Here is a 25,380-nt window from a genome sequence, read left to right on the forward strand (position 1 = left end):
TATTTTAAAATAAATATATATTTATCATTGGCAGTGTCAAAATAAATTTGAAACAAAACAAAAAATAATAATGATTAAAAAAATTTATTTTGGAATCCGAAATCAGGCACAGATTCTTCAAATTCCAATATCGATTCCGATATATCCTTAAATGTTTGGATTTTCCTGATTCCTAATTTTGATTGACCAACGCAATATTTACTCAAACACCTTTTTTATTGTTATAGAATTGTTTGTATATTATAATATTATTTATTTTCTTTAGCACCAATTAATGCCTGGATTTTTCTGAATCCCAATTCTGATTGATCATCGCAAACATTTGTGATTTTCATGACAAGTGCTCGACTGAGCTTCAATCTATGGTCTTCCCTCGCCTAGCTCTCGTCTAGCTTTTTTTTTTTTTTTTTTACACAGTGATCACCACTTATCAAGGCCCGGAAGCCACTCATGGATAAGATTTATTGCAAGTACATTACGTTAGTGTGGAGATTTGATGAAGTGTTTACTTAAGGGGGCGGTTCATTAGGAATTTGTTAACATTGGACTCGAAGACATCCAAGTTGTAGTCCGGAGGGAAGCAGGCAGACGGAACAGAGTTCCACAGGCGTGCAGTTCTAAGAAAGAAGCTTTGTTCATGGAATCCGCGTTTTGATTTAGGCACAGATATAGAGTGTGGGAAATTTTTCACAGTGGATTCAGCTAGACGGGTGTTTTTCGTGAAAGATTGGCGAGGGGGGACCAGAGATTGGAGCTCATACGAGCACCTGCCATGAAAATAACGATAAAACAAGAATAGGCTCGCAACGTCTCTTCTGTGGGAGAGAGGTTGCAGGGTAGAGAAAAGGGCATCCCCCACTAAGCCACGAAGTCTATTTTGTATTCTGTCAAGGCATGATAGGCTGTTTTTGGCAGCTCCTGCCCAGATATGGCAACAGTATTCCATCCTTTGACGTACTTGGCTTTTATATAGATAGAGATTTGCATCAGTAGTGAGATATCTTCTGGAGCGGTAGAAGGATCCCACCATCTTTCCAGCGACCTTGGCAACAGACTTGATGTACGTGTTCCATTTCAGATCAGGAGTAAAGGTCAAACCCAGAAGCTTGTCAAAACACGGGGCCTCACCCAGACGAGAGCCATCCATCACAATTGATGCCAGCTGGGGATCAGAGCGTTGATGATGTAAGGATAGGAGTTTGGTTTTGGATGCATTAAAGGTAACCAGCCACATCTTCCCCCACTGAACCACGCGCTCGAGATCAGAGGAGAGAGAAAACACTATCAATAATTCCACTCACACTTTATCTGTGCCTAAACCTAAACGTAGATTCCATCAACAAAGCTTCTTTTTTAGAACTGAACGCCTGTGGAACTGTTTTCCGTTCTCCTGCTTTCCAGCTGACTACAATCTGGTTGTCTTCAAGTCCGACGTAAACAAGTTCTTGATGAGCTGTTCCACTTAAGTTAAAAAATTTACCTAATTTCTATTACTAACAATTACGATATTGTTCACTTGACTACTGCACACTCAACCCTTCTCCTTGAGTGGTCTCTGGGCCTTAATAAGTGGTGATGCCTATGTAAAAAAAAAACAACATTTACTCAAAACACCCTTTTTTATCGTTGTAGAATTGTTTGCATATTACAATAGTACATCAATTCTTCTTTAGCACCAATTAATTACATTGTTGTTTTAATGAAATGATACAAGAGGTAGTCATTTGCTTCAGCACCATTCAATGCTCTTATCTTCACGACAAGCAAAATGATCTTCTGTATTTGTACTTTTGACTTAGAAAATCTATTGAAAACAATAAACAAACAAAGACTAAACTAAACGTAAATCGTTTATCATAAACACAGTGGAAGTGCCTGCTGTTGTTGTTCGGTATTAATCCTAGGTGGGTTGAATTGGCTTCCTCCAAAGGAGAAAGTGTCAAGGGATAAATTCACAGGCAGTCTCAGGTTGCCTGGTCGCCTGTAATGTTTGACGCACTTTTAATCAGGAAGTTAGTATCTTCAGGCAGCCTGATCTGTTAGCACTCGATGACTTAACAGGTATTACCACTCTGAGTCAACATGGACCTGGGAGCAATGGTAACTAAGGAGCAACTCCACATTCTCCATAAGCACAAAATGGAGCCATATACTGTTCCTTGGCCTTTTTGGCTAAGAGCAAAGTGTAGTATCTGTTCTATAAATATAAAAAATGTGTGTGTATATATGTATGTTCACTTTTTGTTTATGTCCGCTTGGTTCTCGCTCGGCTCGCTCATTCTTAAAACTTTTTATATCACATGTAAATCGTAATATCTATGAGTTAACGATGGGGGTCGCCTGTCTATTTAATTTGCCCGACTTTGAAAAGCTAAATATTCCACAATTTTGGATCGCTGCATGTTGATTCGGCTTTTTTGTATAAAAGCGAAACTAAGCTTAACACATTGTTCCCGGCAGGAACAGCAATCAGCTTTGATCCATCCGGACTTTCTCCTTATATCAGACAATTGCCATTCAATTTGAACAATCTCCTTTTTATGGGGAGTAGGTTTTCCCCTACACAATATCTTGGGGGAAAAAAACAAAAAAAAAACGGCCCTGCAGTAAATAAAAAACTGCCCCGCAGTGAAAGTTGACTTTATTAAGTATGTGCACCTGCCAATTCTTAATACTTAAATAAATTCAAACATGTTTCCGTTACTATTTCTTGCTGGCCGATTGGTTAACGTTGCACTCTTTTTTTCACACTTTATTTTCCAACTTCGCCTCAAGGCTTCGGGTTCAATCCTTCCTACTTAGCTACCAAAACTTTTTTTTCACCCCCCCCCCTGACACAAACACCCGGGCAACGATTTTTTATTATTCTTTTATTTTGATTTACCCAAAACTACACACACCTCTAAACACCCGGGCAACGCCGGGTATCCCTCGCTAGTCTATAATATAAATCTCACCTGTCTGTTTAAATGTATGTATGTATGTATTTATGTATGTATGTATGTATGTATGTATGTATGTTTGAATGTCTGCATAAAAGTTTCGACAAAGGCGATGGATTTTCATGAGATCGGTATCGTTTTGGAGTTCATCCCTTCGGACAACAAATATCGGAAAATTGGCCAAAAAACATTAATTCCTTCGCCCTTAATTGGCCACTTTTCTACAGGGAGTGAGCGCTTTTTTGCCGTTATTTTCGAAAATCTTCTCTTTTTTCGATTGACTAGCCTTAATTTAAACCTACGTCACTTCTGGTTTAGCATTAGGCGAAACAGCAAAAACATCACATTTTTTTCACGTTCTTTTCCTCCTTCGCGGTACGCGTTCAAGCCTACCTGCTGACTGTTTTTTTTTTTTTTTTGCTCAACACACACCTCCAAACACATAGACGACGCCAGGCACCCAGGCTAATTTAACATATTTACTTTTTCCTTTACGGTAAGCTTTGCCCGATCGTAAAATACACTAAAATATAATATTTTTAATTTGTCCAAATTTCGTATATATTATTACAGAGTCGTGATTTCAAAAGAAAAAAAAAATGTGCCATCAGCTAGAATCGAAACCGAAAGCAAAACTATAGCATTCAAAGCTGGTGACGTTACCACTGTACCAACGTGACACACATATGAACTGATTAAAAATAAACTAAGATGAATGTATAAAATGCATAACGATTTTTTTCAATTTTGACCCATTTTTGACCCCTTAAAACTGTTTTAACCGGTCTATAAAAAAATCCAATCTTTTGAGGCCCCTAGCGTCGCTCTGTAACTTTTAGTTTCGAAGGAAATAGAGCTTGAAAATATGGAGACAGGCAAACATATAGTTTTTTTATATATTAGACAAGCAGGAGCAGCACCTGGCTTTGCCCGGGCGTAAAATACGCTTAAATATGATATTTTAATTCGTCCAGATTTCGTATACATTATTATAGATTCGTGATTTTAAAAGTAAACAAAAGAAAAATGTTTGGTTGCCATCAGCTAGAATCGAAACTAGCATTCAAAGCTGGTGACGTTACCACTGCACTAACGTGACACGCATATGAACTGATTAAAAAAGTATCTTAACTAACTAAAGACCCATAAAAAAATTGCCCGTAAAAAAAATCCAATCATGTGAGGCCCCTAGCGCCGCTCTGCGACATCTAGTTTCAGAGGAAATAGAGTTTGAAAATATGGAGGCAGACAGACAGACATATAATCTTTTATATATTAGATTATATATAAATAGAAACAAATAATTTCGGAACAAATATTGTTAGAATTCAAGTGCAGTTGAATATACTAGTAAAATCATTATTAATTAAAATTATTCTCTATCTATATAAAAGTCAAGTACGTCCAAGGATGGAATACTGTTGCCATATCTGGGCAGGAGCTGCTAAATTGTTTACATATTACAATAGTACATCAATTCTTCTTTAGCACCAATTAATTACATTGTTGTTTTAATGAAATGATACAAGAGGTAGTCATTTGCTTCAGCACCATTCAATGCTCTTATCTTCACGACAAGCAAAATGATCTTCTGTATTTGTACTTTTGACTTAGAAAATCTATTGAAAACAATAAACAAACAAAGACTAAACTAAACGTAAATCGTTTATCATAAACACAGTGGAAGTGCCTGCTGTTGTTGTTCGGTATTAATCCTAGGTGGGTTGAATTGGCTTCCTCCAAAGGAGAAAGTGTCAAGGGATAAATTCACAGGCAGTCTCAGGTTGCCTGGTCGCCTGTAATGTTTGACGCACTTTTGATCAGGAAGTTAGTATCTTCAGGCAGCCTGATCTGTTAGCACTCGATGACTTAACAGGTCAACATGGACCTGGGAGCAATGGTAACTAAGGAGCAACTCCACATTCTCCATAAGCACAAAATGGAGCCATATACTGTTCCTTGGCCTTTTTGGCTAAGAGCAAAGTGTAGTATCTGTTCTATAAATATAAAAAATGTGTGTGTATATATGTATGTTCACTTTTTGTTTATGTCCGCTTGGTTCTCGCTCGGCTCGCTCATTCTTAAAACTTTTTATATCACATGTAAATCGTAATATCTATGAGTTAACGATGGGGGTCGCCTGTCTATTTAATTTGCCCGACTTTGAAAAGCTAAATATTCCACAATTTTGGATCGCTGCATGTTGATTCGGCTTTTTTGTATAAAAGCGAAACTAAGCTTAACACATTGTTCCCGGCAGGAACAGCAATCAGCTTTGATCCATCCGGACTTTCTCCTTATATCAGACAATTGCCATTCAATTTGAACAATCTCCTTTTTATGGGGAGTAGGTTTTCCCCTACACAGTATCTTGGGGGAAAAAAACAAAAAAAAAACGGCCCTGCAGTAAATAAAAAACTGCCCCGCAGTGAAAGTTGACTTTATTAAGTATGTGCACCTGCCAATTCTTAATACTTAAATAAATTCAAACATGTTTCCGTTACTATTTCTTGCTGGCCGATTGGTTAACGTTGCACTCTTTTTTTCACACTTTATTTTCCAACTTCGCCTCAAGGCTTCGGGTTCAATCCTTCCTACTTAGCTACCAAAACTTTTTTTTCACCCCCCCCCTGACACAAACACCCGGGCAACGATTTTTTATTATTCTTTTATTTTGATTTACCCAAAACTACACACACCTCTAAACACCCGGGCAACGCCGGGTACCCCTCGCTAGTCTATAATATAAATCTCACCTGTCTGTTTAAATGTATGTATGTATGTATTTATGTATGTATGTATGTATGTTTGAATGTCTGCATAAAAGTTTCGACAAAGGCGATGGATTTTCATGAGATCGGTATCGTTTTGAAGTTCATCCCTTCGAACAACAAATATCGGAAAATTGGCCAAAAAACATTAATTCCTTCGCCCTTAATTGGCCACTTTTCTACAGGGAGTGAGCGCTTTTTTGCCGTTATTTTCGAAAATCTTCTCTTTTTTCGATTGACTAGCCTTAATTTAAACCTACGTCACTTCTGGTTTAGCATTAGGCGAAACAGCAAAAACATCACATTTTTTTCACGTTCTTTTCCTCCTTCGCGGTACGCGTTCAAGCCTACCTGCTGACTGTTTTTTTTTTTTTGCTCAACACACACCTCCAAACACCCAGACGACGCCAGGCACCCAGGCTAATTTAACATATTTACTTTTTCCTTTACGGTAAGCTTTGCCCGATCGTAAAATACACTAAAATATAATATTTTTAATTTGTCCAAATTTCGTATATATTATTACAGAGTCGTGATTTCAAAAGAAAAAAAAAATGTGCCATCAGCTAGAATCGAAACCGAAAGCAAAACTATAGCATTCAAAGCTGGTGACGTTACCACTGTACCAACGTGACACACATATGAACTGATTAAAAATAAACTAAGATGAATGTACAAAATGTTTAATGATTTTTTTCAATTTTGACCCGTTTTTGACCCCTTAAAACTGTTTTAACCGGTCTATAAAAAAATCCAATCTTTTGAGGCCCCTAGCGTCGCTCTGTAACTTTTAGTTTCGAAGGAAATAGAGCTTGAAAATATGGAGACAGGCAAACATATAGTTTTTTTATATATTAGACAAGCAGGAGCAGCACCTGGCTTTGCCCGGGCGTAAAATACGCTTAAATATGATATTTTAATTTGTCCAGATTTCGTATACATTATTATAGATTCGTGATTTTAAAAGTAAAAAAAAGAAAAATGTTTGGTTGCCATCAGCTAGAATCGAAACTAGCATTCAAAGCTGGTGACGTTACCACTGCCCTAACGTGACACGCATATGAACTGATTAAAAAAGTATCTTAACTAAGACCCATAAAAAAATTGCCCGTAAAAAAAATCCAATCATGTGAGGCCCCTAGCGCCGCTCTGCGACATCTAGTTTCAGAGGAAATAGAGTTTGAAAATATGGAGGCAGACAGACAGACATATAATCTTTTATATATTAGATTATATATAAATAGAAACAAATAATTTCGGAACAAATATTGTTAGAATTCAAGTGCAGTTGAATATACTAGTAAAATCATTATTAATTAAAATTATTCTCTATCTATATAAAAGTCAAGTACGTCCAAGGATGGAATACTGTTGCCATATCTGGGCAGGAGCTGCTAAAAACAGCCTATCCTGCCTTGACAGAGTACAAAATAGACCGTGGCTTAGTGGGGGATGCCCTTTTCTCTACCCTGCAACCTCTCTCCCACAGAAGAGACGTTGCAAGCCTGTCCTTGTTTTATCGTTATTTCCATGGCAGATGTTCGTCTGAACTCCAATCTCTGGTCCCCCCTCGCCAATCTTTCACGAAAAACACCCGTCTAGCTGAATCCACTGTGAAAAATTTCCCCCACTCTATATCTGTGCCTAAATCAAAACGCGGATTCCATGAACAAAGCTTCTTTCTTAGAAGTGCACGCCTGTGGAACTCTGTTCCGTCTGCCTGCTTCCCTCCGGACTACAACTTGGATGTCTTCAAGTCCAATGTCAACAAATTCCTAATGAACCGCCCCCTTAAGTAAACACTTCAGCAAATCTCCTCACTAACGTAATGTACTTGCAATAATCTTTATCCCTGAGTGGCTTCCGGGCCTTGATAAGTGGTGATCACTGTGTAGAAAAAAAAAAAATTATACATTGCAGTGAAATCCTTATAAATAAAGACATGTACGAAACAATAATATCTAAGAATGAATTTTGCTGCAAATATCCCAGACTTAGACTTTTTTGCAAGATTTTTCATTTTGAGAACCTGTTTGTGTTTTAAACTTTTCTTGGTACAGAAAGCGACATTGAATCCAAAGATTGGAACGATAATGCCTGTTAGAATATATCAAATTCACGTCTTTTAGGGAGGTTAATAAATGGGTTTCCAGTTGGCATACCACCCAATGACGAAAATAACAAAATACCACCCAGAATTATATATATATATATATATATATATATATATATATACACTACCCACCCCCGTGGCGTTGCCCGGTCGTACAATGTGCTTAAAAACATGATATTTTCGTTTTAGCAGATTGCGTATGTATTATTATAGAATCAATCTTCTGTTGATTATTATGAGGAATAATTTGCCCGGTGGGCTAATTTGCACAAAAAATAAAAACAATAAATAAATAAATAAATAAATAAAAATTAAAAAATAATAATGATAACGTCGTTCATCAAATTCCGTCTGTGTTTGTTTACAGTATCACATCAGCTGATATTTTCGCTTGACGATCTTAAAAATAGTCTATCTTCTCTTATAGATAAAAAAGAAGAATTTTTACATCGGAATATTTTATGTTACACAATAAAATTGCCGTCCTAGAAAAGACGACATGATTTTATTTCCGTTTGGTGAAAATCAGTTTTCTTTTTTTTTCTTTTTTTTTTTTTTTGTTGTAGACCATTTACTAGTTGGCCAGTTGTGTGCAAATCCCAAAAGCGATAGGAGCCTTCTATTATGTCTGAAAGTGACACAATGTTCAACGAGCGAGATTGGAGATGCGCCACTGTAAAACCCATGCTCTCTACTGAGCCAAGTTATGACAACAGGACCATTGCCAGCACTCTCTAAATGCATCGCTGGATTGCCACAGATAACAGGGATGTACCCAAGGTGATGAAAACAAAGTTTCTGGCCATGGTTATGGTCTTTGGTGTAATTTCAAGTGAGGGCCACATCATGCCACCTCACATCTTCAAAGTCGGCTTGAAAGTCAACACTAAAGTGTACCTGGATGTGCTGAAGAGTGTGGTGATCTCCTGGTGCAATCATGTGGCCGCTGGCAGACCCTGGGTGTGGCAGCAGGACTCAGCGCCTGTCCACAAATCCAAAGAAACCAGGCTTGGCTTCAGAAGGAGTGCTATGAGTTTGTACCCTTCTCTCATTTGTCCCCCCTCACCCCCCCCCAAATTCAACCCGACTGGACTACTTCATTTGATCATATATCAAGAACATCACCAACATGACCTCCAGTAACATCAAAGCCGGCCTGATTGCCGAGTATTTGCCGAGCTTCTGCCGGCATTTGGGGGGGAGGCATGCTCCTAGTTCCAGACCCGAGTTAGAACAGTGATTGAAGCTAAAGGCAGCTACATAAAATAGATGTCAGCTCTACTACATAATCGTTTTCTTTATGACGACACTTTTATCGTTCCACCCTGTATATATATATATATATATATATATATATAATACTACTTATTGGTTCACATGGAGCTTTCACACGTCATCAAATATCTTCGATTGCAAGCCTGTGGTGTTCCCTGGAAGCTAAGTGACAACACGTCTCCCCAGACGTCCAGCATGCTCCACTTCCTTCGATAGCATTTGCAAATAAATTTGAGTTATCGCAACAGCCTCTCACCATTGATTTTTACACTGGAATTTGAGTGGCACTAAGCCTCCCCAAGATCCCAGTTCTCTTTGCCCTTATTCAGCGGAAGTTTGGTCAGCACTCTCTCCTCAGTCATTCCATCCTCCTTGACCCTTCTTGGTTATTTGGTATCACACTTTTTTTTCAGGGGAGGGGGGCTGTGATGGGACAATAGCAGGGGATGGGTGATGGGGATGTAGAACTTGTAGATATGCAGCTTCAGTGTCCTTTGTTCCCTGTACCGCTTCTTCATGTTTTGCGTCTGCAGCAGTTTGTCTGGCTCATGCATGTGGTTCATGTGTATTAGTTTCTGCATTCAAGGGTTTTCCTTCATATTTCAGCTGTTTTTTATTATTGTTAATCGTTGTATCATTGCAGCCATTCCTCTGATTCCAATTTTATCTTATTCTTTTTTCCAAGTTTTTCGGAATCGTTCCTAGTGCTCCTACTATTTTAGGTATTATTTTGATTTTCTTCATCTTCCAAATCCCTTTTAACTCTCTGGCAAGCTCTGTGTATTTGCTCTGTTTCTTCTTTTCTTTCATACTCACCCTGTAGTCAGCTGGGACAGCAAAATCTACGATTTGACAGGATTTTTCTTTCTTGTTAATTATTACGACATCTGGTCTTCTTGCTTGGATAGGTTTATCTGTCTGTATGTCCATGCCCCATAGGATTTTGTGGTTCTCGTTTTCGAGTACTGTTACTGGCTTATGTTTGTACCATTTGTCTGTACGTTTGAAATGCAGTTATTTGTCTAAGTCCCAGTATACTGCCCTCCCCACTTGGTCGTGCCTGTTTTTGTATTCCTTTTGGGCCAGTTTGCCGCATTCATTTACTATATGGTTTATCGTTTCGTCTTTTTGTCCATAGAGTCTGCATTTGCTGTTTTCTTGTGTTTTATCGATCTTTGCTTTGATATGGTTGGTTCTTATCGAGTTATCTTGTGCTCCAGTTATTAGGGATTTAGTTTCTCGATTTACGTGTCATTTTCGCATTTATGTCCAAGTGTTTTCGTTATTCTCATCTTTTGTCATTCTTATAAATCTTCCGTGTAGTTGTTTCTCTTCCCATTTTTTCTTTTCTTGTTTTGTCATTTGTCTCTCTGTTTTCTGTTTTGTTGATTTTTTCAATGTCTCTCGCTGCCATGATTATCCTTTCAGTATTTTGTATTTTTCTAGTCCTTTTTTTTGGTGTCATTCACACAGTCTTCTCTCACGCCATCTTTCCTTTTCCTGTAGAGTCTGTCAATATCGTCCTTACTCACTAGGAGTAATCACACAAGTCATCATCAAAGATTTCTCTTTGAGAACAACATGTGTTGTTCACTGAAGTTTGAGTGATAACAAGTCTTCCCAAATTTGCAATACTCACCATCTCTTTCGATAAGGTTTCCAAATTAATTTGTGTTATCGCAACAGGTGTTTACTATTGATTTCTAATTGGTTGAGACCATTCGTCTTCACTTTACTTCCACTTCACACTCATCCAGTGGAGGTCTGGTTAATGCTTTCTCTCCTCGATCTTTCCATCCTCCTTAACCCTTCTCAATTATCTGGAGTGGTGTGATATAAACCAACACTACATTTTTTGGGGGGGGCGGGGGAAGGTGCTGTCATTTACAATTACATCGTTTCAGTTTTCTTGGTTCTGTTTAGCATTTCTTTATATTTTACATCTGTAATAATTTATATATGTACGCCTGTACTTTATGTGTATTAGTCTCCACATTAAAGGATTTTCATTTCATTTCAGCCGTTTGCATTATTGTTATTCGTTGTATTTTCTCAGCTATCCTTCTGATTCCAACCTCTCTCATTCTTTTCTCAAATTATTTTCGGGATTGTTACAAATGCTACTACTATTATTGGTGTTATTGTGTTTCCATTTCTCGACGCTTTCAATTTCCAAAGTTCGACACAAATCGTTTAATATTTGGATTTCTCGACGCTTTCAATTTTCAAAGTACGACGTGAATCGTTAAATATTTTCATTTCTCGACGCATTCAATTTTCAAAGTGCAAAGCAAATCGTTCAATATTTTCATTTCTCGACGCATTCAATTTTCAAAGTGCAAAGCAAATCGTTCAATATTTTCATTTCTCGACGCATTCAATTTTCAAAGTGCAAAGCAAATCGTTCAATATTTCCATTTCTCGACGCATTCAATTTTCAAAGTGCAAAGCAAATCGTTCAATATTTTCATTTCTCGACGCATTCAATTTTCAAAGTGCAAAGCAAATCGTTCAATATTTCCATTTCTCGACGCATTCAATTTTCAAAGTGCAAAGCAAATCGTTCAATATTTTCATTTCTCGACGCATTCAATTTTCAAAGTGCAAAGCAAATCGTTAAATATTTTCATTTCTCGACGCATTCAATTTTCAAAGTGCAAAGCAAATCGTTCAATATTTTCATTTCTCGACGCATTCAATTTTCAAAGTGCAAAGCAAATCGTTAAATATTTTCATTTCTCGACGCATTCAATTTTCAAAGTGCAAAGCAAATCGTTCAATATTTTCATTTCTCGACACATTCAATTTTCAAAGTGCAAAGCAAATCGTTAAATATTTTCATTTCTCGACGCATTCAATTTTCAAAGTGCAAAGCAAATCGTTCAATATTTTCATTTCTCGACGCATTCAATTTTCAAAGTGCAAAGCAAATCGTTCAATATTTTCATTTCTCGACGCATTCAATTTTCAAAGTGCAAAGCAAATCGTTCAATATTTTCATTTCTCGACGCATTCAATTTTCAAAGTGCAAAGCAAATCGTTCAATATTTCCATTTCTCGACGCATTCAATTTTCAAAGTGCAAAGCAAATCGTTCAATATTTCCATTTCTCGACGCATTCAATTTTCAAAGTGCAAAGCAAATCGTTAAATATTTCCATTTCTCGACGCATTCAATTTTCAAAGTGCAAAGCAAATCGTTCAATATTTTCATTTCTCGACGCATTCAATTTTCAAAGTGCAAAGCAAATCGTTCAATATTTTCATTTCTCGACGCATTCAATTTTCAAAGTGCAAAGCAAATCGTTCAATATTTTCATTTCTCGACGCATTCAATTTTCAAAGTGCAAAGCAAATCGTTAAATATTTTCATTTCTCGACGCATTCAATTTTCAAAGTGCAAAGCAAATCGTTCAATATTTTCATTTCTCGACGCATTCAATTTTCAAAGTGCAAAGCAAATCGTTCAATATTTTCATTTCTCGACGCATTCAATTTTCAAAGTGCAAAGCAAATCGTTCAATATTTTCATTTCTCGACGCATTCAATTTTCAAAGTGCAAAGCAAATCGTTCAATATTTTCATTTCTCGACGCATTCAATTTTCAAAGTGCAAAGCAAATCGTTAAATATTTTCATTTCTCGACGCATTCAATTTTCAAAGTGCAAAGCAAATCGTTCAATATTTCCATTTCTCGACGTATTCAATTTTCAAAGTGCAAAGCAAATCGTTAAATATTTCCATTTCTCGACGCATTCAATTTTCAAAGTGCAAAGCAAATCGTTCAATATTTTCATTTCTCGACGCTTTCAATTTTCAAAGTGCAAAGCAAATCGTTCAATATTTTCATTTCTCGACGCATTCAATTTTCAAAGTGCAAAGCAAATCGTTCAATATTTCCATTTCTCGACGCATTCAATTTTCAAAGTGCAAAGCAAATCGTTCAATATTTTCATTTCTCGACGCATTCAATTTTCAAAGTGCAAAGCAAATCGTTCAATATTTTCATTTCTCGACGCATTCAATTTTCAAAGTGCAAAGCAAATCGTTCAATATTTTCATTTCTCGACGCATTCAATTTTCAAAGTGCAAAGCAAATCGTTCAATATTTTCATTTCTCGACGCATTCAATTTTCAAAGTGCAAAGCAAATCGTTCAATATTTTCATTTCTCGACGCATTCAATTTTCAAAGTGCAAAGCAAATCGTTAAATATTTTCATTTCTCGACGCATTCAATTTTCAAAGTGCAAAGCAAATCGTTCAATATTTCCATTTCTCGACGCTTTCAATTTCCAAAATACGACGCGAATCGTTTAATATTTTAATTTCTCGACGCATTCAATTTTCAAAATACGACGTGAATCGTTCAATATTTTCATTTCTCGACGCATTCAATTTTCAAAGTAGGACGTGAATCGTTTAATATTTCAGTTCAGTTCCAAGAACTCAAATCCTACTGCTCGAATTTAGGTTTTTATAATGTATTTTGGGGAACAAAGCCGCATTGATTTGCAAATCAACGCATATCAAACTACACTTTTCTAAAAAAATTTCAGGATTGTTCCAAGTGTTCCTACTATTATTCGTGCTATCTTGACTTTCTAAGCTGGAACCCAGTTCGTTCCACAGCAACACAGCCACTTAGGGATGTTGGCAACTTTCATGTGATCCCTCTCAAAAGTATCGAATATCTTTCTAGAAAGAATTATAACTAGAAAGATATCGGGGAAATGAATGCCAACAAAATAGTCATGAATTATGCTCAACAAACAAACAACTAAAGCAATCCACGTTACTTATTCATATTTCTATACTACTACTACTACTACTACTACTACTACTACACAATGGCTGTGGTTATGCATTCAATGTTGAATGTAAATTTAATTCTCCTCCTCCCCTTCCTCCTCCTCCTCCTCCTCCTCCTCCTCATTTTTGTAACCTGTTATTATCGTGCGAAAGACACTTAACATAGGAGGATTTGGAGTTTGCTTGAAGCATTATGCATGGTGTATATGAGCTGTCGGAGAAGACGAGAGGATTCGAACACCGTCTCATTAATGAAGAATACCAGTGTTAGCAGAGACGATTCATAGTGTCATTATTTTCACATTCAAGACGGTGAGTCTAGAGATGTAGTTATGCAAATCAAGTCGAGATATTTTTTCCAACTGATTCTTCCGATGAAAAGCTTACCTTAAATAATGTTTAACTTGCTCCAGAATTCACTTTTTAAATTTGGGTAAAAAAAAAACACAAAGTCTTGATCGAATGAGGTGCAATGGACGTAGTTGAAAGCACATCACTATACCATTTAAAATATTCTTTATTCATTAGGGACGTCAGTATTTTTTTTTGTTTTTTTGTGTGTGTGTGTGTGTTTGTGTGTGTGTGTTTTTGTGTGTGTGTGTGTGTTTGTGTGTGTGTGTGTGTGTGTGTGTGTGTGTGTGTGTGTGTGTGTGTGTGTTTCGCAATGAGCAAAACCTCACAAGTTATTTATGAATGAAATGCAATCCTAACCCTTCGTCTTCTACGGCTGGCTGGGCGTTAAGTTCTGCCCCCTAAACTAGCACTACCCACCACAACCCCCCCACACACACATTTACTAAACTGGTGCAGGGATTAATATTTCTGGTTTAAACACACACACACACACACATACACACACACACACACTTGTAATATCATAAACAGAATAATAATAAAGGCAACGAACTGAGAAGCGAAAGAAGAAGAAGAAGAAGAAGAAGAAGAAGAAGAAGAAGACTCGTAGCGTGCAAAATGCAACAGAGACGGAGTCATGTGTATGTGTATGGGAGAAGGGGGGAGCGGTAGACCTTTATGAAGATGTCTTTAGCTGTTTTGTGCTCTTTTCTTTCTCAGTTGGATGTCGATAGGTTTTAGTTGACAAATGTTACAGAATTCAAATAACACAATCGCAGAATTGGATAAAATTTCTTGCGTACACACACACACACACACACACACACACACACACACTCTCGCTCTCTCTCTCTCTTTCTTTCTCTCTCTCCACATATAAATCTTTCTCTATATGTATAGTCTCTGTTTGTCTATCTGTCTGTTTCTCTTTATATATATATATATATATATATATATATATATATATATATATATATATATATATATATTTATATATATATATATATATATATATATATATATATATATATATATATATATATGATCAACCAGACAATTTTAAATTTTATATTATTTAAAAATTTTCGAAGTTACACCTCATCAGATATGTTTGAAAAAAAAAAATAAATACAAAGTTTGTACGTATCTTGACACATTTTCATTCTGCTAAAACTACATCAGGCAGTAAATACCACCCCTCGTGCTTTTAAAAGTTGATGTCGAAACAATTGAAATATCCGAAAAAAATATAAATATGAAGTTATTCCTTCTTGTTGTTTTTTGTTTTGCAGTATATATATATATATATATATATATATATATATATATATATATATATATATATATATATATATATATATATATATACTAGCAGTGAGACTTGTTGCCCGGGATTGAATTAGTATGTACAAATGTTCTACACCTCCAATACTTATATAGTGATCAAATTCGATGAAATTGCCCATCTTTCAATTAAATCGATTGAGTCGATGCTCTAGTCGGGGACCCACTAAGGTGCACAGGGAGGAAGCTTCACATGCTTCCTTGCAATGACAGTCCACAGTACATTGTAATCTACGTTGCACTGTAGAGAACATACTGGTGGTTTTACGAAATGATTTTTATATAATGATTTGAATTAAAATTAAAAAATGCAAAAGTTAAGTATCATGGTTCAAATTACTCTCAATAAAAACATTTATTTATTTCCCTATATGTACATGTCTCTGTAGATCTGTCTGTCTATTTCTTTATATATATATATATATATATATATATATATATATATATATATATATATATATATATATATATATGATCAACCAGACAATTTTAAATTTTATATTATTTAAAAGTTTTCGTAGTTACACCTCATCAAATATGTTTGAAAAAAAATTTCCCACAAATGTTTTTTATGTGTCCGGAAATCTTCTTAGATAGGTTTTGTATCGGAATGCCTCTGATAAGTACAGATAATGAAAAAATCCCAATTATAGTGTTAAAAAAGCTTCAACCAGAACTTGCTCCCATACTTACGAAACTGTTTAAGCGTTGCCTTAAGGAGAAGTGCTTTCCAACACCCTGGAAAACCTCATCAGTATGCCGTTTATTTAAGAATTCAGGTGATGAGTCATCTCCCTCTCAGTACAGACCAATGTCTCCTGTGTGTCATGAGTAAGTTGCTGGAATCCATATTAAATAGAGAAGTAGTCAACCACCTCAGCAGAAATAACCTTCTTAGTGACACGCAATATGGTTTCCGTTCTGCAAGATCTACCGCAGATGTGCTAACCGTCATATCTCATAGGATTAGTGAATCTCTTGACAAAGACTCCCTTTCTATGGCAATTGCTCTTGACATATCAAAGGCCTTGGACAAGGTATGGCATAAGGGTCTACTTAACAAGATTTCCAGCTACGGTATAACTGGACATGTTTTCTCAATCATTAAATCATTTCTCTCTGATAGGCTCTTAAGAGTAGTGGTCGATGGACAAAAATCAGAGGCCCGCAGTATTAATGCTGGAGTCCCGCAGGGGTCCATCCTGGGCCCAACTCTCTTCCTGATCTACATCAATGATCTCCCTTAACACATACTAAAATCATTCGTTGACATCTATGCTGATGACACGACCATCTACGGCAACACATCAAAGGCCGTAAATGACAATGTTCTTTCTGATTATCTCTCTCCTCTGATCCCGAGCGCGTGGTACAGTGGGGGAAGACGTGGCTGGTTACCTTTAATGCATCTAAAACAAAGCTCCTATCTTTACATCATCAACGCTCTGATCCCCATCTGGCATCAATTGAAATGGATGGCTCTCGTCTAGGAGAAGCCCCATGTTTTGACATGCTTCTGGGTTTGACCTTTACTCCTGATCTGAAATGGAACACGTACATCAAGTCTGTTGCCAAAGTCGCTAAAGATGGTGGGATCCTTCTACCGCTCCAGAAGATATCTCACTACTGATGCAATTCTCTATCTATATAAAAGCCAAGTACGTCCAAGGATGGAATACTGTTGCCATATCTGGACAGGAGCTGCTAAAAACAGTCTATCCTGCCTTGACAGAGTACAAAATAGACTTCGTTGCTTCGTGGGGGATGCCCTTTTCTCTTCCCTGCAACCTCTCCCCCACAAGAGATGTTGTGAGCCTATCTTGGTTTTATCGTTATTTCCATGGCAGGTGCTCCTCTGAGCTCCAATCTCTGCCCCCCTCGCCAATCTTTCACGAAAAACACCCGTCTAGCTGAAACCACTGTCACTAATTTCCCCCACTCTTTATCTGTGCCTAAATCCAAACGTAGATTCCATGAGCAAAGCTTCTTTCTTAGAACTGCACGCCTGTGGAACTCTGTTCCGTCTACCTGTTTCCCTCCTGACTACAACTTGGATGTCTTCAAGTCCAACGTAAACAGATTCCTGATGAGCTGCCCCCTTAAGTAGACACTTTATTTAATCTCAACACTCACGTACTGTACATGCAATAAACCTTATCCCTGAGTGGTTCCGGGCCTTGATAAGTGGTGACCACCTTGTAAAAAAAAAAAAAAAAAAGAATACGCCTCTGTCTTATTAAAGAAACTACTTATGCTTTTACGGAGCTATAAATTATCTAATGTACTTGTGATGTTAGGCTGTATAAGGGTGTTAACTTTAGTCAAATCGAACTGTTCATTCTTTAAACCGATTTTTTTTCATCATCTATACTTATCAGAGGCATTCCGATACAAAACCTATCTAAGAAGAATTTCGTGACACATAAAAAATATGTGTGGGAAATTTTTTAAAAGATCGGCTAAGTCGTTGCAGAGTCCATAGGGAACTCTCTATCTCTCTCTCTCTCTCTCTCTCTTTCTCTCTCTCTCACACACATACACACACACAGACACACACACATACACACACACACATGTCTTAATATGCTAATGCATTCTGTGCATATGTCCGTTTCTGCATACGTTATCTCGCGTTAGTTTGCGAGTTCACGTATCTATATTAAAGACTGTGGAACGCCATTTTCTTTTTAGTCGGCGTCCGTTCTTTTTCTCTTTTTCTTTTCTGTCTTTTTTTCGAGATGCTCTAGTTCTTTATGTCGAATAAAACCTCTGATATTTAACAAGAGGGACTTTCTTTGTAACAATATATATAGTTACGATAGGTCCTGAACAAGAGTCCCATATTTGGATATATCCCGGACGAGCGTCCGATGTTGCGATACAAGGTGAGAGTGATTTTTGTTCGAGGAAATGTTCCCCTGTGCAGAATCTTATGACTAGGAAATTGGCAGCATTTCCTCACGTTCTCGTAACGTATTGATTAAATAAATAAATAAATAAATAGATGAATAAATAAATAATGTGTCGGTCGTGAGATGTTACGGCATGTTGTCCTTAGATTCAGATCAGCATCGTCATGGAATAACCAAGTGAAACAATAAGCATACGGATGTCAAAAGCAACGAACACAACAACTGTGGGTTATAGATATAAAATAATCTTATTACACAATAAGTTTGATCTCCTCTAGAAAATCGGACCTTAAACGATATTCAGTGATGAGGCCCCAGCTTGCGGGCTTTGGGGAGTGTGGAGACACCCTTTAATTGCCGTTGCTCCCAGGTCCACTCTGACCCGGAGTGGTAGTACCTGTTAGGGTCCCAACTATGGGTTAAATAGAAACCGACTTGAAAACAACAAATATATTCTATTAAAAAAATTTCTTCAAAATCTTTGGATTCGGCATTAAATAACCTGAAAATGGTTGATATGCCGTAAAACAACCAACCAACCTCTAGAAAATTATCATGCAATCCTCAATGGGCCGAGAGTTTGGGGCGACCGAAAATGTATTCTTTTTGTTCTTGTCTATGAGAAAGAATTGTGTAGTTCGAAAACAAAAACAAAAAACAAAAACAAAATAAATACAAAAAACAAAACAATAACAAGATTATATGAATCAACTGAATGGGAGATGGGAAAGGGCTTAGAAAAGGAGGGGGTATAAAATGTAAAATACTTAGCTGGATGATATATGCGATATCCAAAAATAAAGATGGTTATAATAAGGAAATAATAATCCAATTTCGAAGGGGCTTGAAAAATCAGTAGGCGACAATGTATTGTATTCCGGATATAAATTTGCATTTCTTGTTCGTATTCTCTTTAGCGGTATCAGCGTTGTCTATCTCTTTCGTCGACAATTTTGTACCCTATTGATAGGAGGGTCAATATTTCACTTTCTATATAAAATAAAATAAAACCTTTTTTCTTTTCAACTTGTGAATTCTAACACATTTTTAATCATTACACAAAATTTCAACTTAATGATGATGATGATGATGATGATGATGATGATGATGATGATGATGATGATGATGAAAATTAGATGCTATGGGACTTTACGGATAATATTTAGCTCTAAATGACAATCCTTCGGAGGTTGAAAATTCAATCTTTATTACAGGTTATAATAAATAACAACAATAATTAATATTTCTACCTAGTCATGGCTGATGGAACGAGAACAATCTTAATGAGTTAATGTAGGCAGGTCCAAGAATGGGCGTGTTCACCTCAATGTCTCAATTTTCTATCGCAACACTTTTATAGATTTGTTACAATAGGTCACTTGGTGGAATCGCGTATTTACTTTCGAGGATTTTCAAAACAGGAACTCGTTTGAATCGGTAAGTATGCCAATTCGCCAATTTGACAATTCGCCAATTTGACAATTCGCCAATTTGCCAATTCGCCGATGTATATATGGCTTTTATTGTGAACTAACAGAACTATCCGTCGTACCCTGGGGCCATAAATAAAACAAAATCGATGATGTTAAAGTGCGTGTAACAGTTTTATATTAAAACTTCTATCTTTCTCAAATCTGTTTTTTTTTTCTTTTTCCCTCTACCCGTTGATCTACATCCTCTCCTCTGCCCCTCTTTAACCTCCACCCAGACCATTCCCTTCTCTTGTCTTAATATCTTGAAAATAATAATGCAGGCTTAGAAGAGAAGCCGTCGATGGACAAAATAAGAAGCTTATAGTATCAACGCTATACACCAGGCCCAACTCTTTTCCTGATCTAATGATCTCCCGAATCACTCGTTCGTAGACGTTTATGCAAACGACACCACAATCTATGGCAACACTTTAAAGGCTGGCAATGACTAAGATCTTTCAAAGAAAAAAGTCATTCTTTATTATTATTTGAAAAAAAACAAAACAAAAAAAAAACGGGCCTTCTTGATATAACCTGGCTCATTTGATTCCCAATGAATGACTAACCATGTGCAGCAAATTTCATATTAAAAAAAAAGCCACGTAAGACCTGTCTCAGTGTAAGAAAAATATCCTGATATTAAATATGACCTTTATTTCTCTAAAGTAGGCATCCTTTTCATGTATCATAAATTATATTTTATTATTTTTATTTATGAACGAAAAACAGAATTGTCAGTTTAAACAAAATTTGCTTTCTGTAACCCTATTGTGTTGGGCGCCATCCTCCTCCCCTTTTTACATTCCAGCAGTAGTCTACCAACATGCCAGGGTTCCATTTTCCTTTAAAACGTTTCTCCATCACGCAAAAATATCCTGATGAAATCTCTCACCATGTTTATCACTAACATCACTAAGATTCTCAGCAAAATTCTCGAAAGTAACAATTTTTGCCAAAAAATCACTGTACCTAATTCGACAAAAAGAAGGCCAAAACTGGATTTTCCCATGTCATTGTGCTTATAAAAATGGCCACAGATGTTCTGTACTTTTTCAAGTGTTGCACAGTTATTTTCTTTTATAAATTTTTAGATATTATTTATCCAGGGCAACGTTGATCAACACCAACGTTGTGAGTGTTTGTTGTGTATATCTTGACTTTTAGCTAAACATAAAAACATACCCATAGATAACTACCGTTTACGTCATAGCTACATGGCAGAATAACAAAACGTATATCTCTCTTTCTTTCCATCTCCTCCATTTTCCCTCTCTCCCTCTTTCTTCTTTGCCCAACCCATTCCTCTCTCTGAACACACATACAACTCGAGTTAGTGTGAAAAAAAATAACTGTGAAAAATATTTGAGTTACTTCCCTTTATATAATAACATTAAAAAAATGCATCTACACCTTGATAACATTAAATGGTCTGAATGACCATTTGATCCCCAAATTTTTTTCTAAGTTTTAGATATTGTACATCCGGGTCAATGCAAATCAGGACAATATAAATATAGGTTTAACAGCGCATAGTGACTAGGAGCTTTTTTGCATGTATTGTTCAAATGTATGAGCTACTAGTCACAATGTTACAGAGGCTCTATCACATATCTATCTATCTATCTATACTCCTATAAATTCGTTTTTCTTTTGTGTGTATTGATATTCATATTAAAAACCACCTTTTCTATTATTTAAAAAGAAAATATAATTTTCTTATATATTGGTTGTACAATTGCATCCATCTGCAAAAGATCTAGCTAATTTGCATATTCTTTTAAACATTCATTTTAATTAATTCCCTATTAGTTTTTTTCTGTTTTCTTATGGGATGATCATCTTTAGTTAACTATTACGTGTAATTATATTCATGCAGATATTCTACTTGATTTATACTTGCATAATATTTGCGTGAAAAGTTTACAGGAAACACAAAATTGTTTCCATATATATTTATGTATACGTATATATTTTTGTTGCACAAATTTTGCCTACCAAACTCCTCCTAAAGTTTTTGGTCTACAGACATGAAACTTCATATATAAGGTATTTGAATCCATGCAAAACTTTATATTTGTGTTTTAGCCCGGAAAAATCAGTGCAAAAGTGTGGAAATGAGAAAAAAAGGAAATTTGCCAGGTGAAGGTCGAACGCCGCCATTACGAATGCATAACGTAGTTGCTATTGGTTCATGTTTTAATTTTTAACCTTGTAGTAAACATGTTTTCATAGCCCAGTCATTTACGGCAGAGGCAAAATAAATCGTGAGCTGAATGTTTTGGTTTCGATTCTCGGTGGTTGCGTATGAGTCCTTTTTTTTTTAATACTTTTTAAATCATTACTATATATTGCATCCAATCTATCTATCTATAAAAGTGAAAATGTCTGTCTTTTCTCTATGATAGTTAAGGAAGACTATTATACAGAAACACATTACTTTACATATTCACACTTTTTAATATATACATATGCACATAACCTTATGAACAGTACATAGGGCCCGAGCAAAGCCGGGCAGAACTGCTAGTCTCTCTATATATATATATATATATATAAAAGTGAAAGTGTCTGCGTGTCTGTGTACATTTCCCTACGCAATAACTCTCTCAATTTTTAGTCTACAGACTCGAAATTTGATATATAGGGTAGTGAGATTTGGGAAAAATCTTTGTAAGCGGTTTTCGGCCAAAATATTTGGCTGTTAAGGGGTCAAAGTTTAACGATTTAAGCTTTGAGAACTCTACCAAACTCATCCGACAATTTTGGGTCTATACACTTGAAATTTTAGATATAGGTTCCTTGGACATGGATCTAACTTTATAACTTGATTTGAGCCCAAAACAATAAATGTTAAGGGGTCATAATAGGGGTCAAATTAAAAAAATTGACCGTTTCGGTCTCTACCAAATTACTCAGACAATTTCTGGTTTAAATATCTGAAATTTTACATAAAGTGTATTCAGAGATAGGGCAAGCTTTTTAATCGGTTTGATTCGAAAATGTTTAGTTACTAATATATAAATGTATATATGTAGGTATGTTTGCATGTCGGCCTAAAACTTTTGACAGAGGCGATGGATTTGTACAAGATCAGTATCGCTTTGAAGTTTGACTTTTAAGACGACTTTTCTACGGGGGGGGGGGCGCTTTTTTCGCCGATATTTTTGAAAGTCATCCTCTCCTTTCGATTGTCTAGCTGTAATTAAGACTTCCGGCTTGGCGGTGGTCATAACAGCAAAGATGACACGTTTTTCCTGGTTCTTTTCCTCCTTTGTGGTATGGGTTCGAGCCTGCCTTCCTACTACCACTTTTTTTTTTTTTTTGCTCAACATACACCTCCAAACACCCGGGCAACGTCGGGGCACCCATGCTCGTGTATATATAAAAGTGATCGTGTCTGTCTGTCTGTGTGTGTCTGCTTACGGGCATATCACGTTGAAAACGCCGGTTCTCGTCCGATACCCGAAGTTAAGCAACATAGAGCCTGGTCAGTACTTAGATGGGTGACCGCTTGGGAGTACTAGGTGCTGTAAGCATTTCCGTGGATTATTAAGAAAAATTATCAAAAATGTGTTTGGGTCCGTGATATGACCTTAAACTATATCCGATGGTGAGGCCCCAGCTTGCGGGCTTTGGGGAGTTTGAAGCCACCCTTTAATTCCCGTTGCTCCCAGGTCCACTCTGACCCGGACTGTTAGTACCTGTTAGGGTCCCAACTATGGGTTAAATAGAAACCGACTTGAAAAAAACAAATATACTCTATTAAAATATTTTTCTTCAAAATCACTGGATTCGGCATTAAATAACCTGAAAAGGGTTGATATGCCGTAAAACAAAAACAACCAACCTATCTGTGTGTCTGTCTGTGTACATTTCCCTATGCTATAACTCTGTCAATTTTTAGTCTACAGACTCGAAATTTGATATACAGGGTAGTGAGATTTGGGAAAATCTTTGTGATTGGTTTTCGGCCAGAAATGTGGCTGTTAAGGGGTCAAAGTTCAACGATTCGACCTTTGAGAACTCTACAAAACTCCTCCAACAATTTTGGGTCTAAACACTTGAAATTTTAGATATAGGTTCCTTGGACATGGATCTAACTTAATAACTTGATTTAAGCTCAAAACAATAACTGTTAAGGGTCATGATAGGGGTCAAAGTTTAAAAAATTGACCGCTTTTTTTTTTTTTTGCGCAACAAACACCTCCAAACACCCAGGCAACGCCAGGTTGAAATGCTAGTATTGAATATAAATATGAATAGATAGCATGATGGAAGTTTATTATTTTACATATATATTATATTTCTATTAGTCTACATATCTGACCCGCTTTGCACCACTATGACTTTGTGTCTCGGAGGAGTTGCACTTTGAAAAATGGAAGCAGACAGACATAGTGAGTTATATAAATGAGATTATGATTTTTAAAAAAGTACTAACTTTAGGGGACTGTTGTGTATTTTTTTTTTTTTTTTTTTTAAGATTTAGCTAGACATACGACCATACAAACACACAAACAACTACTTTTTGTATAATAGATTACTTATTTCTAAAAGTGAGTTGAAGTTTGTAACAAAAGCATCAATCAATTCTTTGTGCAATGTTTTAATAATTTCTTCAATCAAGAATAAATAGTTCTTTTGAGTACTGGACGTCTTTATTTCAAAAGTAATCAATATTTGCCATTAAGTCTGAATAATCAATTATTTAATTCTATTGATTTGATTCAGTTCATGTTTAATATTTTTATCAATACACTCTAAGATAATGAAGAATTCTGTCACTTACAACATTGGCAATTGATATGTTTATTTCACAGTTTTATTAAAGCTTGTCACCGTCAGTCTGTACAATTTTTACGCCAAGTGTCTGGAACTATTCGACATTAATCTTATAAAAGGAAACTAGACATGTTTAAGTGAAAAAATTGATTTTACCCCTAAATTCTAAATTAGAAAATGATGTATAGCTAAAAAAAAAACAAAATTTTTCTAATGTTTTAAGTTAATTTTTTTGTCCGTGTTTCGAAAAAACCTTCAAAATGAAATTTAGAATTATGAATTTTTCATTGAAATAGCAAAAAAAAAAAAAAAAAAAAAAAAAATGGATTCCCAACCTAATTTTTTATAAGAAATAATGTATTTGAAAAAAAAAAAAAAAAAATGACTCATTTGGTCAAGGCACAATACTCCACCCCAAAACATGGGAGGCAAGGCTTGGAAAGGTGGACTTCCTGGTGCTATCTTGAATGAATACCTCAGTCCGACAGATAAAGTACACCGAAATGGTCCATTTTCTGCTGGATTGATTGTCGAGTTCCGAACCTTAAGTGGATGTACCCATGTGCTAAACCCGACACTAAATGCAGAGTTTTTTAAAGGCTTATC

General features: G+C 36.1%; 3 pseudogenes; all 3 read left to right on the top strand.

Annotated features, from left to right (window-relative positions):
• The first annotated feature begins 2,151 nt into the window (after positions 1-2,151).
• Positions 2,152-2,331, top strand: LOC145291810 (U2 spliceosomal RNA; annotated as a pseudogene).
• Positions 2,332-4,893: 2,562 nt separating this feature from the next.
• On the top strand, positions 4,894-5,073 carry LOC145291811 (U2 spliceosomal RNA; annotated as a pseudogene).
• Positions 5,074-23,409: 18,336 nt separating this feature from the next.
• LOC145291634 (5S ribosomal RNA) lies at positions 23,410-23,528 on the top strand (annotated as a pseudogene).
• The last annotated feature ends 1,852 nt before the right edge of the window (positions 23,529-25,380 follow it).

This window comes from Euprymna scolopes, chromosome 12 (assembly GCF_053919585.1).
Source record: "Euprymna scolopes isolate OS-2025 chromosome 12, ASM5391958v1, whole genome shotgun sequence".
NCBI classification, from domain to species: domain Eukaryota; kingdom Metazoa; phylum Mollusca; class Cephalopoda; order Sepiida; family Sepiolidae; genus Euprymna; species Euprymna scolopes.